This window comes from Salvelinus alpinus, chromosome 3 (genome assembly GCF_045679555.1).
Source record: "Salvelinus alpinus chromosome 3, SLU_Salpinus.1, whole genome shotgun sequence".
Lineage (NCBI taxonomy): Eukaryota > Metazoa > Chordata > Actinopteri > Salmoniformes > Salmonidae > Salvelinus > Salvelinus alpinus.
Genome location: NC_092088.1, coordinates 86339355 through 86356252, shown reverse-complemented (window position 1 = coordinate 86356252; position 16898 = coordinate 86339355).

Here is a 16898-nt window from a genome sequence, read left to right as displayed (position 1 = left end):
CTGTTTCTTCATCTGAAACTGCAATTATACCATTGTCTGTTCTCCAGCTGTTTGTTAGTGTGTGTGTGTGTGTGTGTGTGTGTGTGTGTGTGTGTGTGTGTGTGTGTGTGTGTGTGTGTGTGTGTGTGTGTGTGTGTGTGTGTGTATCTGTGTGTGTCTGAATTGAACAAACGTCTAAATCTCTCAATGTCCCTCATCCATCCGTGTCGGATTGCTCAAGGTAGAGTTGCGTTTAACAGCCTTTTCGTTTCCGTCTGGCCCAACATTGATTCATCCATCACACACACACACACACACTGTCACACAAGTGTGCTACACTTCCTTGCTTCCTTGGTGCCATTGTTTCCAAGGCTGAAACACCTGTTATCTCTGGCATCTGAAATGACCATCTGAGAGACTAACATGGTTGAAGAGGAAAGGACAACATTTAGGAAACAGGATAGAGGTAGCCAAATGAGTGGTCCATGTGTCTAGTCTGTCCTATGTTTTACAGCTCTGGTAACTGGGTTTAACTGGGTTTTACTTGAGCTGCTAACAGATTGCTGCAGTTCCATAAGAGATAAATGGCTTGTATAATCTTGTATAATCATCAGCTGTCCAGGTGGCTGGTTTCAGACGATCCCGTAAGTGAAGATGCCGGATGTGCAGGTCCTGGGTTGGCGTGGTTACACGTGGTCTGCGGTTGTGAGGCCGGTTGGACATACTGCCAAATATTTAATACGATGTTGGAGGCGGCTTTAGGTGGAGAAATTAACTTTCAATTATCTGGCAACAGCTCTGGTGGACATTCCTGCATGCCAATTGCACGCTCCCTCAAAACATGAGACAAAACTGCACATTTTAGAGTGGCCCTTAATTGTCCTCAGCACAAGGTGCACCTGTGTAATGATCATGCTGTTTAATCAACTTCTTGATATGCCACACCTGTCAGGTGGATGGATTATCTTGGCAAAGGAGAAATGCTCGCTAACAGCGATGTAAACACATTTGTGTACAACATTTTAGAGAAATACGATTTTTGCGCTTATGGAACATTTCTGGGATCTTTTATTTCAGCTCATGAAACAATGAGCCAAAACTTTATATGTTGCGTTTATATTTTTGTTCAGTATAGTCAACACCGGTAAAGTTGTCTGTTTCACTTCAGCTAGGCCCTAACCTCCCGGAGCAAGGAGGTTTAGGGACCGGGCCTGGGACAAAACGCAATAACTCCAAAACAGTGGAAAGATTGCTCCCGTGCAAAATATCCAAACGCAGCAGTTTGACCGGTTTTAAGGAAATGAAAAGCTGTGAAAATGATAAAACACGTTTCTGATAAGACTTCAGTTCGTCTTGGTTGCATAATTTATATTAGCTGAAATACTGTCTACGTTTGGATATTAGCTGAAATAAGTGTCAAAGATAACACATTAAGAGCAGGGTGGCAGATAGCATAGTGGTTAGAGCGTTGGGCCAGTAACCGAAAGGTTGCTAGGTCGAATCCCCGAACCGACAAGGTAACAATCTGTTGTTCAGTACAAGGCAGAACCCACTGTTCCCTGGCTGGCTGTAAATAAGAATGTGTTCTTAACTGACTTGCATAGTTAAATATATAATATTTCTCCAATCCTTTTCCCGAGACAACATTTACATTGGCAGTATCGTACTGCAATAAATACATAACTCTGCAGGAGATAATATTATATGATGCTACATGTGAGAGATAATAGAGAGAAGTTCTAGATACATTATGGAGAGAGGTTATAGAGGTAGGGTATAGAGAGGTTTTAGAGAGGTAATATAGAGGTTATAGAGAGTGTATAGAGAGGTTATAGAGAGGAAATAGAGAGTGTATAGAGAGGTTATAGAGAGGAAATAGTGGTAGGGTATAGAGAGAGGTTATAGTGGTAGGGTATAGAGATGTTTTAGAGAGGTAATATAGAGGTTATAGAGAGGTTATAGTGGTAGGGTATAGAGAGGTTATAGTGGTAGGGTATAGAGAGAGGTTATAGTGGTAGGGTATAGAGATGTTTTAGAGAGGTAATATAGAGGTTATAGAGAGGTTATAGTGGTAGGGTATAGAGAGGTTTTAGTGGTAGGGTATAGAGAGGTTATAGTGGTAGGGTATAGATAGGTTATAGTGGTAGGGTATAGAGAGGATTTAGAGAGATAATATAGAGGTTATAGAGAGGTTATAGTGGTAGGGTATATAGAGAGGTTATAGTGGTAGGGTATAGAGAGGTTATAGTGGTAGGGTATATAGAGGATATAGTGGTAGGGTATAGAGAGGGTTTAGAGAGATAATATAGCGGTTATAGAGAGGTTATAGTGGTAGGGTATAGAGAGAGGTTATAGTGGTAGGGTATAGAGAGGTTATAGTGGTAGGGTATATAGAGGATATAGTGGTAGGGTATAGAGAGGATTTAGAGAGATAATATAGAGGTTATAGAGAGGTTATAGTGGTAGGGTATATAGAGGTTATAGTGGTAGGGTATATAGAGGATATAGTGGTAGGGTATAGAGAGGTTATAGTGGTAGGGTATATAGAGGTTATAGTGGTAGGGTATATAGAGGATATAGTGGTAGGGTATAGAGAGGATTTAGAGAGATAATATAGAGGTTATAGAGAGGTTATAGTGGTAGGGTATAGAGAGAGGTTATAGTGGTAGGGTATAGAGAGGTTATAGTGGTAGGGTATATAGAGAGGTTATAGTGGTAGGGTATATAGAGAGGTTATAGTGGTAGGGTATAGAGAGGTTTTAAAGAGGTAATATAGAGGTTATAGAGAGGTTATAGTGGTAGGGTATATAGAGAGGTTATAGTGGTAGGGTATAGAGATGTTTTAGAGAGGTAATATAGAGGTTATAGAGAGGTTATAGTGGTAGGGTATATAGAGGTTATAGTGGTAGGGTATAGAGAGGTTATAGTGGTAGGGTATAGAGATGTTTTAGAGAGGTAATATAGAGGTTATAGAGAGGTTATAGTGGTAGGGTATAGAGAGGTTATAGTGGTAGGGTATAGAGAGGATTTAGAGAGATAATATAGAGGGTATAGAGAGGTTATAGTGGTAGGGTATAGAGAGGTTATAGTGGTAGGGTATAGAGAGGTTTTAGAGAGGTAATATAGAGGTTATAGAGAGGTTATAGTGGTAGGGTATATAGAGAGGTTATAGTGGTAGGGTATAGAGAGGTTATAGTGGTAGGGTATAGAGATGTTTTAGAGAGGTAATATAGAGGTTATAAGGAGGTTATAGTGGTAGGGTATAGAGAGGTTATAGTGGTAGGGTATAGAGAGGTTTTAGAGAGGTAATATAGAGGTTATAGAGAGGTTATAGTGGTAGGGTATAGAGATGTTTTAGAGAGGTAATATAGAGGTTATAGAGAGGTTATAGTGGTAGGGTATAGAGAGGTTATAGTGGTAGGGTATAGAGAGGTTTTAGAGAGGTAATATAGAGGTTATAGGGAGGTTACAGTGGTAAGGTATAGAGAGGTTATAGTGGTAGGGGATAGCGAGGTTTTAGAGAGGTAATATAGAGGTTATAGAGGTAGGGTATAGAGAGGTTATAGTGGTAGGGTATAGAGATGTTTTAGAGAGGTAATATAGAGGTTATAGAGAGGTTATAGTGGTAGGGTATATAGAGAGGTTATAGTGGTAGGGTATAGAGAGGTTATAGTGGTAGGGTATAGAGAGGTTTTAGAGAGTTAATAAAGAGGTTATAGAGAGGTTATAGTGGTAGGGTATAGAGAGGTTTTAGAGAGGTAATATAGAGGTTATAGAGAGGTTATAGTGGTAGGGTATAGAGAGGTTTTAGTGGTAGGGGATAGAGAGGTTTTAGAGAGATAATATAGAGGTTATAGAGGTAGGGTATAGAGAGGTTATAGTGGTAGGGTATAGAGAGGTTTTAGAGAGATAATATAGAGGTTATAGAGAGGTTATAGTGGTAGGGTATATAGAGAGGTTATAGTGGTAGGGTATATAGAGAGGTTATAGTGGTAGGGTATAGAGAGGTTTTAGAGAGGTAATATAGAGGTTATAGAGATGTTATAGTGGTAGGGTATAGAGAGGTTATAGTGGTAGGGTATAGAGAGGTTTTAGAGAGGTAATATAGAGGTTATAGAGAGGTTATAGTGGTAGGGTATAGAGAGGTTTTAGTGGTAGGGTATAGAGAGGTTATAGTGGTAGGGTATAGAGAGGTTTTAAAGAGGTAATATAGAGGTTATAGAGAGGTTATAGTGGTAGGGTATAGAGATGTTTTAAAGAGGTAATATAGAGGTTATAGAGAGGTTATAGTGGTAGGGTATAGAGAGGTTATAGTGGTAGGGTATAGAGAGGTTATAGTGGTAGAGTATAGAGAGGTTTTAGAGAGGTAATATAGAGGTTATAGAGAGGTTATAGTGGTAGGGTATAGAGAGAGGTTATAGTGGTAGGGTATAGAGAGGTTATGGGGAGGTTATGGAGAGTGTATAGAGATGTTATAGAGAGGTTATAGTGGCAGGGTATAGAGATAGGTTATAGAGAGGTTATAGTGGTAGGGTATAGAGAGAGGTTATAGACAGGTTATAGGGAGGTTATGGAGAGTGTATAGAGAGGTTATAGAGAGGTTATAGTGGTAGGGTATAGAGAGAGGTTATAGAGAGGTTATAGTGGTAGGGTATAACGCGGTTTTAGAAAGGTAATAAAGAGGTTATAGAGAGGTAATAGAGAGGAAATAGAGAGTGTATAGAGAGGTTATAGAAAGAAGCTATAGAGAGAGATTATAGAGAGATAATGGAGAGAAGTTATAGAGAGGTTATAGAAAGTTTTTAGAGAGGTAATAGAGAGATTATAGAGAGGTAATAGAAAGCTAATAGCGAGAGGTTATAGAGAGGTTATAGTGGTAGGGTATAGAGAGAGGTTATAGTGGTAGGGTATAGAGAGGTTTTAGAGAGGTAATTAAGAGGTTATAGAGAGGTAATAGAGAGTGTATAGAGAGTGTATAAAGAGGTTATAGAAAGAAGCTATAGAGAGAGGTTATAGAGAGGTTATAGAGAGGTTATGGAGAGAGGTTATGGAGAGTTAATAGAGAGGTAATAGAGAGTGTATAGAGAGGTAATAGAGAGAGGTTAAAGAAAGAAGCTATAGAGAGAGGTTATAGAGAGGTTATGGATAGAAGTTATAGAGAGGTTATAGAGAGTTTTTAGAGAGGTAATAGAGAGATTATAGAGAGGTAATAGAAAGGTAATAGAGATAGGTTATAGAGAGGTTATAGGGAGGTTATTGAGAGGTAATAGAGAGAGGTTATTGAGAGGTTATAGAGAGGTAATAGAGAGAGGTTATAGAGAGGTTATAGGCAGGTTATAGGGAGGTTATAGAGAGGTAATAGAGAGGTGTTATTGAGAGGTTATAGAGAGGTAATAGAAAGATAATAGAGAGAGGTTATTGAGAGGTTATGGAGAGAGGTTATAGAGAGTTTTTAGAGAGAGGTTATAGAGAGGGAATAGAAAGGTAATAGAGAGAGATTATTGAGAGGTTATAGGGAGGTTATAGAGAGGTAATAGAGAGAGGTGATTGGGAGGTTATAGAGAGGTTATATGGAGGTTATAGAGAGATAATAGAGAGAGGTTATAGAGAGGTTATAGAGAGGTAATAGAAAGGTAATAGAGAGAGGTTATAGAGAGGTAATAGAGAGGTAATAGAGAGAGGTTATAGAGAGGTTATGGAGAGAGGTTATAGAGACTTTTTAGAGAGGTAATAGAGAGATTATAGAGAGGTAATAGAAAGGTAATAAAGAGAGGTTATTGAGAGGTTATAGAGCGGTAATAGAGAGAGGTTATAGAAAGAGGTTATAGAGGGGTTATAGCTAGGTTATAGAGATGTAATAGAGATATATATAGAGGTTATAGAGAGGTTATACGCCTACAGTCAGTGTCCAGATATCAATTACTATTCCATTTAACCCACATGAACTTAAATGAGGAATACTGTGTATTCATGGATACAGGGATACTTATGAGCGGGATATCAAAAGTGCTTGTAAACAGCTTATCCAGAATAAGACCTTAAGCGGGATATGAGCTACTATATGGAATACTGTGCTCATGTAAACGTGGTCACTGTTGCACAGAGGATTCCTGCTTCTGCTTTGTGACTGTGACATCCCCACCGCACACACGCAGGCACGCACGCACGCACGCACGCACACACACACACACACACCCTCTGCTTCGCCACCACAGACACACTCCTACCATTGTCAGGTCTCCACCCCCTCCCACATCTGAGGCAGCCTGCAGTCAATACATATTTTCCGAGTGCAAAGAAGGCTGCATATTTCGCTAATACCACACAGATTAAAGGCATAAAAAGCCTATAAACGAAAACAGAGGAAGAGAAGTGATTTTGATAATAGCCTTGACTTGGCTTGCCAACACAATATGAAGCTCCTCATTGTGTCCATGTTCGATATTTGGCCTACATTCTTTGTTGTGGGAGAGATAAATCTAAATCACATTTTTATAGAACACATCGCTAGCTATACCTGTGATGTCTGGTTTTACTTGGTGCAAGGTTGTGGTAAGGTCAACCCTCCAGGACTGATTTACAGAGACTGGGGCTGTGAAGCCTGACTTCGTGCATCTGTTCCCAGTTTCACACCAAAGCTGTCAAACCCAGAGACCCTCAGAGGAGACAAGACTGTAATATCTGTTTTTGTGGTTTGTACATATTATGCTGGGTTATATGAAAGATTGTACGTAAGCTATGTATGAAAAATGGCATCAGAATTAGCACAAACCTATCAGCAAGACAGCGAGTCACTTGATTTATAGGACAGCAGCTTTAGCTCAGTGGGTTTACACAGTCTTGATGGTGTGCAGCAGACCCGGATTTTGAAAAACAATAGCATGCTTGTTTACTACCATGCCCCTCAATCCTACTCCATGACATGTTAGCACTAACCTAGACTGTGCCAGCACTGCTACTAGCAGCCAGACTACCCCACCACCCCAAACCCAACATCAAACCCAACATCACAGAGAAAAGTTAATGTAGCTGTAGTGTAGCACACTTACAGATCTAATGTTTGCCGGCTTAGCAAGCTCTCTTTTGCTCTCTGCCCCCCTTCTCTCTCTTTCTTTCTCTCTCTCTCTCTCTCTCTCTCTCTCTCTCTCTCTCTCTCTCTCTCTCTCTCTCTCTCTCTCTCTCTCTCTCTCTCTCTCTGTCTCTCTCTCAAGCTCTCTCTTGCCTTCCTTCTCTGCAAGCAATGAGTCCGCAGTTAATGTTAGGGTTTGTTCATTAGCATGGTATAGCAGAGTTAGTTTCTGTTCATTAGCATTGTGTAGCAAAGTTAGCATGGTGTAGCAGAGTTAGTTTCTGTTCATTAGCATGGTGTAGCAGAATTAGTTTCTGTTCATTAGCATGGTGTAGCAGAATTAGCATGGCGTCGCAGAGTTAGGTTCTGTTCATTAGCATGGTGTAGCAGAATTAGCATGGCGTCGCAGAGTTAGGTTCTGTTCATTAGCATGGTGTAGCAAAGTTAGCATGGCGTAGCAGAGTTAGGTTCTGTTCATTAGTGTAACAGTTGTTAAAGTACTGTGTGAATTTCACCAGGTTCATATATTAATATGTCATGTTGATTTGTTATTATGCATGCCTGCATCCTGGGAGTAGGGGAGTGTGTACTTACGTTTTGCCCTGCGTGCATCCTGGGAGTAGGGGAGTGTGTACTTACGTTTTGCCCTGCGTGCATCCTGGGAGTAGGGGAGTGTGTACTTACGTTTTGCACTGCGTGCATCCTGGGAGTAGGGGAGTGTGTACTTACGTTTTGCCCTGCGTGCATCCTGGGAGTAGGGGAGTGTGTACTTACGTTTTGCCCTGCGTGCATCCTGGGAGTAGGGGAGTGTGTACTTACGTTATGCCCTGCGTGCATCCTGGGAGTAGGGGAGTGTGTACTTACGTTTTGTCCCTGCGTGCATCCTGGGAGTAGGGGAGTGTGTACTTACGTTTTGCCCTGCGTGCATCCTGGGAGTAGGGGAGTGTGTACTTACGTTTTGCCCTGCGTGCATCCTGGGAGTAGGGGAGTGTGTACTTACGTTATGCCCTGCGTGCATCCTGGGAGTAGGGGAGTGTGTACTTACGTTTTGCCCTGCCTGCATCCTGGGAGTAGGGGAGTGTGTACTTACGTTATGCCCTGCGTGCATCCTGGGAGTAGGGGAGGGTGTACTTACGTTTTGCCCTGCGTGCATCCTGGGAGTAGGGTAGTGTGTAATTACGTTTTGCCCTGCGTGCATCCTGGGAGTAGGGGAGTGTGTAATTACGTTTTGCCCTGCGTGCATCCTGGGAGTAGGGGAGTGTGTAATTACGTTTTGCCCTGCGTGCATCCTGGGAGTAGGGGAGTGTGTAATTACGTTTTGCCCTGCGTGCATCCTGGGAGTAGGGGAGTGTGTAATTACGTTTTGCCCTGCGTGCATCCTGGGAGTAGGGGAGTGTGTACTTACGTTTTGCCCTGCGTGCATCCTGGGAGTAGGGGAGTGTGTACTTACGTTTTGCCCTGCGTGCATCCTGGGAGTAGGGGAGTGTGTACTTACGTTTTGCACTGCGTGCATCCTGGGAGTAGGGGAGTGTGTACTTACGTTTTGCCCTGCGTGCATCCTGGGAGTAGGGGAGTGTGTACTTACGTTTTGCCCTGCGTGCATCCTGGGAGTAGGGGAGTGTGTACTTACGTTATGCCCTGCGTGCATCCTGGGAGTAGGGGAGTGTGTACTTACGTTTTGCCCTGCGTGCATCCTGGGAGTAGGGGAGTGTGTACTTACGTTTTGCCCTGCGTGCATCCTGGGAGTAGGGGAGTGTGTACTTACGTTTTGCCCTGCGTGCATCCTGGGAGTAGGGGAGTGTGTACTTACGTTATGCCCTGCGTGCATCCTGGCAGTAGGGGAATGTGTACTTACGTTTTGCCCTGCCTGCATCCTGGGAGTAGGGGAGTGTGTACTTACGTTATGCCCTGCGTGCATCCTGGGAGTAGGGGAGGGTGTACTTACGTTTTGCCCTGCGTGCATCCTGGGAGTAGGGTAGTGTGTAATTACGTTTTGCCCTGCGTGCATCCTGGGAGTAGGGGAGTGTGTAATTACGTTTTGCCCTGCGTGCATCCTGGGAGTAGGGGAGTGTGTAATTACGTTTTGCCCTGCGTGCATCCTGGGAGTAGGGGAGTGTGTAATTACGTTTTGCCCTGCGTGCATCCTGGGAGTAGGGGAGTGTGTAATTACGTTTTGCCCTGCGTGCATCCTGGGAGTAGGGGAGTGTGTACTTACGTTTTGCCCTGCGTGCATCCTGGGAGTAGGGGAGTGTGTACTTACGTTTTGCCCTGCGTGCATCCTGGGAGTAGGGGAGTGTGTACTTACGTTTTGCCCTGCGTGCATCCTGGGAGTAGGGGAGTGTGTACTTACGTTTTGCCCTGCGTGCATCCTGGGAGTAGGGGAGTGTGTACTTACGTTATGCCCTGCGTGCATCCTGGGAGTAGGGGAGTGTGTACTTACGTTTTGCCCTGCCTGCATCCTGGGAGTAGGGGAGTGTGTACTTACGTTATGCCCTGCGTGCATCCTGGGAGTAGGGGAGGGTGTACTTACGTTTTGCCCTGCGTGCATCCTGGGAGTAGGGTAGTGTGTAATTACGTTTTGCCCTGCGTGCATCCTGGGAGTAGGGGAGTGTGTAATTACGTTTTGCCCTGCGTGCATCCTGGGAGTAGGGGAGTGTGTAATTACGTTTTGCCCTGCGTGCATCCTGGGAGTAGGGGAGTGTGTAATTACGTTTTGCCCTGCGTGCATCCTGGGAGTAGGGGAGTGTGTAATTACGTTTTGCCCTGCGTGCATCCTGGGAGTAGGGGAGTGTGTACTTACGTGTTGCCCTGCGTGCATCCTGGGAGTAGGGGAGTGTGTAATTACGTTTTGCCCTGCGTGCATCCTGGGAGTAGGGGAGTGTGTACTTACGTTATGCCCTGCGTGCATCCTGGGAGTAGGGGAGTGTGTACTTACGTTTTGCCCTGCGTGCATCCTGGGAGTAGGGGAGTGTGTACTTACGTTATGCCCTGCGTGCATCCTGGGAGTAGGGGAGGGTGTTCTTACGTTATGCCCTGCGTGCATCCTGGGAGTAGGGGAGTGTGTACTTACGTTTTGCCCTGCGTGCATCCTGGGAGTAGGGGAGTTTGTACTTACGTTTTGCCCTGCCTGCATCCTGGGAGTAGGGGAGTGTGTACTTACGTTATGCCCTGCGTGCATCCTGGGAGTAGGGGAGTGTGTACTTACGTTTTGCCCTGCGTGCTGCTGCTCAAATCATTTTGATGCACTATGAGGGGTAGGCCCGCTTTTTCTGTCGTCTTCAGAAACGTTTCATTATTTTAAGCACAAAGTCATACACAGAGTGTTTTGTTCATGAATAATGTTGTATATTTAGAGGTTACTCATAAGTGGATGGTATTGTTAAGATGCACTTGTAATTGTACTTTTTAGGATAATATCAACAGTCTGAATTCAACATGTGGTTAATAGCTAGCTAAGGTATTAGCAGGCCATTGTAGGTGTGAACGATGGCTAGCTCCTCGAATGATCCCAGTCCCTTGTATTGTGCAGAACATATGTGCAGAACATATGTGCTATACAAATGTTTTATTTTCTTTTGGATGCAGATGCAGGATGCAGTGAGTGAATTCTGCTGAATTAAAACTACCTCTACACACAATGCAGAGTTACAACAGGGCAGTACAGCACCGGTTACATTAGCATGGTGTAATAGAGTTAGCATGGCGTAGCAGAGTTAGGTTCTGTTCATTAGCATGGTGTAACAGAGTCAGCATGGCGTAGCAGAGCGTGCCGCGCTATGGGACTCCCAGTCACGGCGAGTTGTGATTCAACCTGGAATTGAACCAGGGTCTGTAGTGACACCTGATAGTATTGAAATGGAGTGCCTTAGACCGCTGCGCCATTCGGGATCCCCAATGCAGAGATGGTTGTGGAGGAGGAGTCATGCACAGATGGTTGTGGAGGAGGAGTCATGAACAGATGGTTGGGGAGGAGGAGTCATGCACAGATGGTTGTGGAGGAGGAGTCATGCACAGATGGTTGGGGAGGAGGAGTCATGCACAGATGGTTGTGGAGGAGGAGTCATGCACAGCTGGTTGGGGAGGAGGAGTCATGCACAGCTGGTTGGGGAGGAGGAGTCATGCACAGATGGTTGGGGAGGAGGAGTCATGCACAGATGGTTGGGGAGGAGGAGTCATGCACAGATGGTTGGGGAGGAGGAGTCATGCACAGATGGTTGGGGAGGAGGAGTCATGCACAGATGGTTGGGGAGGAGGAGTCATGTCCTGTTGAGATCATTAAATTTTTTCTCTATTTGGAATCCTCTTGTTTCATCCCTGTTATGCTGTCAAGCATCAACCACCCACCACCTGTATTATATCTTGACTGGATCAGATAAGAGACGAAGCAGGGAGAGAATGGGAGAAGAGGTTTTGATATTTTGACTGGATCAGATAAGAGACGAAGCAGGGAGAGAATGGGAGAAGAGGTTTTGATATTTTGACTGAATCAGATAAGAGACGAAGCAGGGAGAGAATGGGAGAAGAGGTTTTGATATTTTGACTGGATCAGATAAGAGACGAAGCAGGGAGAAAATGGGAGAAAAGGTTTTGATATTTTGACTGAATCAGATAAGAGACGAAGCAGGGAGAGAATGGGAGAAGAGGTTTTGATATTTTGACTGGATCAGATAAGAGACGAAGCAGGGAGAGAATGGGAGAAGAGGTTTTGATATTTTGACTGGATCAGATAAGAGACGAAGCAGGGAGAGAATGGGAGAAGAGGTTTTGATATTTTGACTGAATCAGATAAGAGACGAAGCAGGGAGAGAATGGGAGAAGAGGTTTTGATATTTTGACTGAATCAGATAAGAGACGAAGCAGGGAGAGAATGGGAGAAGAGGTTTTGATATTTTGACTGGATCAGATAAGAGACGAAGCAGGGAGAGAATGGGAGAAGAGGTTTTGATATTTTGACTGGATCAGATAAGAGACGAAGCAGGGAGAGAATGGGAGAAGAGGTTTTTATATTTTGACTGGATCAGATAAGAGATGAAGCAGGGAGAGAATGGGAGAAGAGGTTTTGATATTTTGACTGGATCAGATAAGAGACGAAGCAGGGAGAGAATGGGAGAAGAGGTTTTGATATTTTAACTGGATCAGATAAGAGACGAAGCAGGGAGAGAATGGGAGAAGAGGTTTTGATATTTTGACTGGATCAGATAAGAGACGAAGCAGGGAGAGAATGGGAGAAGAGGTTTTGATATTTTGACTGGATCAGATAAGAGACGAAGCAGGGAGAGAATGGGAGAAGAGGTTTTGATATTTTGACTGGATCAGATAAGAGACGAAGCAGGGAGAGAATGGGAGAAGAGGTTTTGATATTTTGACTGGATCAGATAAGAGACGAAGCAGGGAGAGAATGGGAGAAGAGGTTTTGATATTTTGACTGAATCAGATAAGAGACGAAGCAGGGAGAGAATGGGAGAAGAGGTTTTGATATTTTGACTGAATCAGATAAGAGACGAAGCAGGGAGAGAATGGGAGAAGAGGTTTTGATATTTTGACTGGATCAGATAAGAGACGAAGCAGGGAGAGAATGGGAGAAGAGGAAGAGAACAGCCGTGTGTGGAGAGAGAGAGAGAGAGAAGCGATGGAAGGTAAGAGAAAGCGAGAAAGAGATATTAAGGGAACGATGGTGAGAAAAGGAGAGATGTGGAGAGCGGGAGGTGGTGAGATGGAGGTGGAGAGATGGAGGTGGAGAGATGGAGGTGGAAAGATGGAGGTGGAGAGATGGAGGTGGAGAGATGGAGGTGGAGAGAGGGAGGTGGAGAGATGGAGGTGGAGAGAGGGAGGTGGAAAGATGGAGGTGGAGAGATGGAGGTGGAGAGAGGGAGGTGGAAAGAGGGAGGTGGAGAGAGGGAGGTGGAGAGAGGGAGGTGGAGAGAGGGAGGTGGAGAGAGGGTGGTGGAGAGAGGGAGGTGGAGAGAGAATGGTGGAGAGAGAGAGGGAGGTGGAGAGAGAGAGGGAGGTGGAGAGAGAGAGGGAGGTGGAGAGAGAGAGAGAGCCTGGGGATAATACGACTCTGGTCAAAAGTAGTCCTTTGTGTAGGTAATAGGGTTCTATTTGGGAAACAGACCAGGGCTCTCTGCTCTCTCTGACTGCTGTGTATGTCTCCCTGACCTGGGCTTATTTAGACTGACGTTGTGGTGCCAAGGTCCATGTCTGTCAGTCCATGTCTAACTCCCTGACCAGGGCTTACTTAGACTGACGTTGTGGTGCCAAGGTCCATGTCTGTCTCCCTGACCAGGGCTAACTTAGACTGACGTTGTGGTGCCAAGGTCCATGTCTGTCTCCCTGACCTGGGCTTACTTAGACTGACGTTGTGGTGCCAAGGTCCATGTCTGACTCCCTGATCAGGGCTTATTTAGACTGACGTTGTGGTGCCAAGGTCCATGTCTGTCTCCCTGACCAGGGCTTACTTAGACTGACGTTGTGGTGCCAAGGTCCATGTCTGTCTCCCTGACCAGGGCTAACTTAGACTGACGTTGTGGTGCCAAGGTCCATGTCCGTCTTATTGTAGCCAACCTAGCCAGGCAGGACACACACACGCACGCACGGGAAGCTAGGGTTACAGTACGCAAATGGACTTTGCATGAGTCATTTGCTTAAAGGGCTCTAAATTACAACCAGATATGAGAACATACTTCAAACTGAATGCTTAAGTAAATACTGATTTGGGTGACTTCAAATTGTGCATACTCCAAACCTCGTAGAATTAGAATGACTAATTCCAATTCTATGTTCTACTGAACGTCTCAGAGAGTTCTGGTGGTTATACTGAATGACCCGCACTAGCAGAAAAGCAGTTGTATCCTATCTGTGCCACATGGCTCCATCTTCTAGCGTTGCCTCGTGAACCACCAGGAACGCTCTCTGGGCCCACTTTCTGGGCCCATACCCAGGCTGCGGTGAATGCCACGTGAGCTTATTCATTGGGCTTCAGCCTTAAGGGCCCAGCCACCCAGCCACACAATCACAACCACAGCTTATTACCTGGGATGGGGCTGGAGAAATGTAACCACTCTCATTGAAAACGTGTAAGTATCAAAGAGTAGGCCTTTAATCTCCCAAACTCCTTCATATCAATCCGGTCCTTGCCTTTGTCTCCTCCCCTTTATTACTGTAGTTAAAACCCTTTAGTGTCCTTGCTCTCTACATACCTTATGGACAAATGGTACAGAGTGCAGAATCTTCAGCACCACCCTTTAGTGTTTCCTGTGCTGCTACCATGCCACTGAGTGCATGAGTCAGTCATTCTGTTTTTATACTGGCGATCTGCAGCGAAGGCCTGAGCAGCAACGTGACAAGGAAAGCCATCTGAATCCTATTTGCTGCAGTGCATTCCATGGAACATAATTACTAGTGCAAATGGATGTACGTTTCATTTTGAGACTGTATAATTATCTTGTAAATGGTTACGTTGGCTTTCATTAGCGTTGAATTTGACAATGATTTGTGTGTGTGTGTGTGTGTGTGTGTGTGTGTGTGTGTGTGTGTGTGTGTGTGTGTGTGTGTGTGTGTGTGTGTGTGTGTGTGTGTGTGTGTGTGTGTGGGTGCGTGTGCGTGTGTGATCTAGAGCTAAAACCTCTCAAACATATCTTTGGATTCTCACAGCAAGGTCAGAGAAGAAACCTGTCTCTCAGATATATTGTTTATTGTCAATGCAATTTCATGGAATGTGAAAGTATGTTACATTAGCAACATGTTATTTACTATCTAGCCAGGGTAACAGTATGTTACATTAGCAACATGTTATTTACCATCTAGCCAGGGTAACAGTATGTTACATTAGCAACATGTTATTTACCATCTAGCCAGGGTAACAGTATGTTACATTAGCAACATGTTATTTACCATCTAGCCAGGGTAACAGTAGGTTACATTAGCAACATGTTATTTACCATCTAGCCAGGGTAACAGTATGTTACATTAGCAACATGTTATTTACCATCTAGCCAGGGTAACAGTATGTTACATTAGCAACATGTTATTTACCATCTAGCCAGGGTAACAGTATGTTACATTAGCAACATGTTATTTACCATCTAGCCAGGGTAACAGTATGTTACATTAGCAACATGTTATTTACCATCTAGCCAGGGTAACAGTATGTTACATTAGCAACATGTTATTTACTATCTAGCGAGGGGAAAAGTATGTTACATTAGCAACATGTTATTTACCATCTAGCCAGGGTAAAGTATGTTACATTAGCAACATGTTATTTACCATCTAGCCAGGGTAACAGTATGTTACATTAGCAACATGTTATTTACCATCTAGCCAGGGTAACAGTATGTTACATTAGCAACATGTTATTTACCATCTAGCCAGGGTAACAGTATGTTACATTAGCAACATGTTATTTACCATCTAGCCAGGGTAAAAGTATGTTACATTAGGAACATGTTATTTATCATCTAGCCAGGGTAAAGTATGTTACATTAGCAACATGTTATTTACCATCTAGCCAGGGTAACAGTATGTTACATTAGCAACATGTTATTTACCATCTAGCCAGGGTAACAGTATGTTACATTAGCAACATGTTATTTACCATCTAGCCAGGGTAACAGTATGTTACATTAGCAACATGTTATTTACCATCTAGCCAGGGTAAAGTATGTTACATTAGCAACATGTTATTTACCATCTAGCCAGGGTAACAGTATGTTACATTAGCAACATGTTATTTACCATCTAGCCAGGGTAACAGTATGTTACATTAGCAACATGTTATTTACCATCTAGCCAGGGTAACAGATTTACATTAGCAACATGTTATTTACCATTAGCCAGGGTAACAGATGACATTAGCAACATGTTATTTACCATCTAGCCAGGGTAAAAGCATGACATTATTTATCATCTAGCCAGGGTAAAGTATGTTACATTAGCAACATGTTATTTACCATCTAGCCAGGGTAACAGTATGTTACATTAGCAACATGTTATTTACCATCTAGCCAGGGTAACAGTATGTTACATTAGCAACATGTTATTTACCATCTAGCCAGGGTAACAGTATGTTACATTAGCAACATGTTATTTACCATCTAGCCAGGGTAAAGTATGTTACATTAGCAACATGTTATTTACCATCTAGCCAGGGTAACAGTATGTTACATTAGCAACATGTTATTTACCATCTAGCCAGGGTAACAGTATGTTACATTAGCAACATGTTATTTACCATCTAGCCAGGGTAACAGTATGTTACATTAGCAACATGTTATTTACCATCTAGCCAGGGTAACAGTATGTTACATTAGCAACATGTTATTTATCATCTAGCCAGGGTAACAGTATGTTACATTAGCAACATGTTATTTATCATCTAGCCAGGGTAACAGTATGTTACATTAGCAACATGTTATTTACCATCTAGCCAGGGTAACAGTATGTTACATTAGCAACATGTTATTTACCATCTAGCCAGGATAACAATATGTTACATTAGCAACATGTTATTTACCATCTAGCCAGGGTAACAGTAGGTTACATTAGCAACATGTTATTTACCATCTAGCCAGGGTAACAGTATGTTACATTAGCAACATGTTATTTACCATCTAGCCAGGGTAAACGCCTTTCTATCAACACCGACTGCTATTTTGGCTTTACATAATAGAGGCGGCAGGTAGACTAGTGACAGGTAGCCTAGTGGCAGGTAGCCTAGTGGCAGGTAGCCTAGTGACAGGTAGCCTAGTGACAGGTAGCCTAGTGGCAGGTAGCCTAGTGACAGGTAGCCTAGTGGCAGGTAGCCTAGTGGTTAGAGTTTTGGACTAGTAACTGAAAGATTGCAAGATCA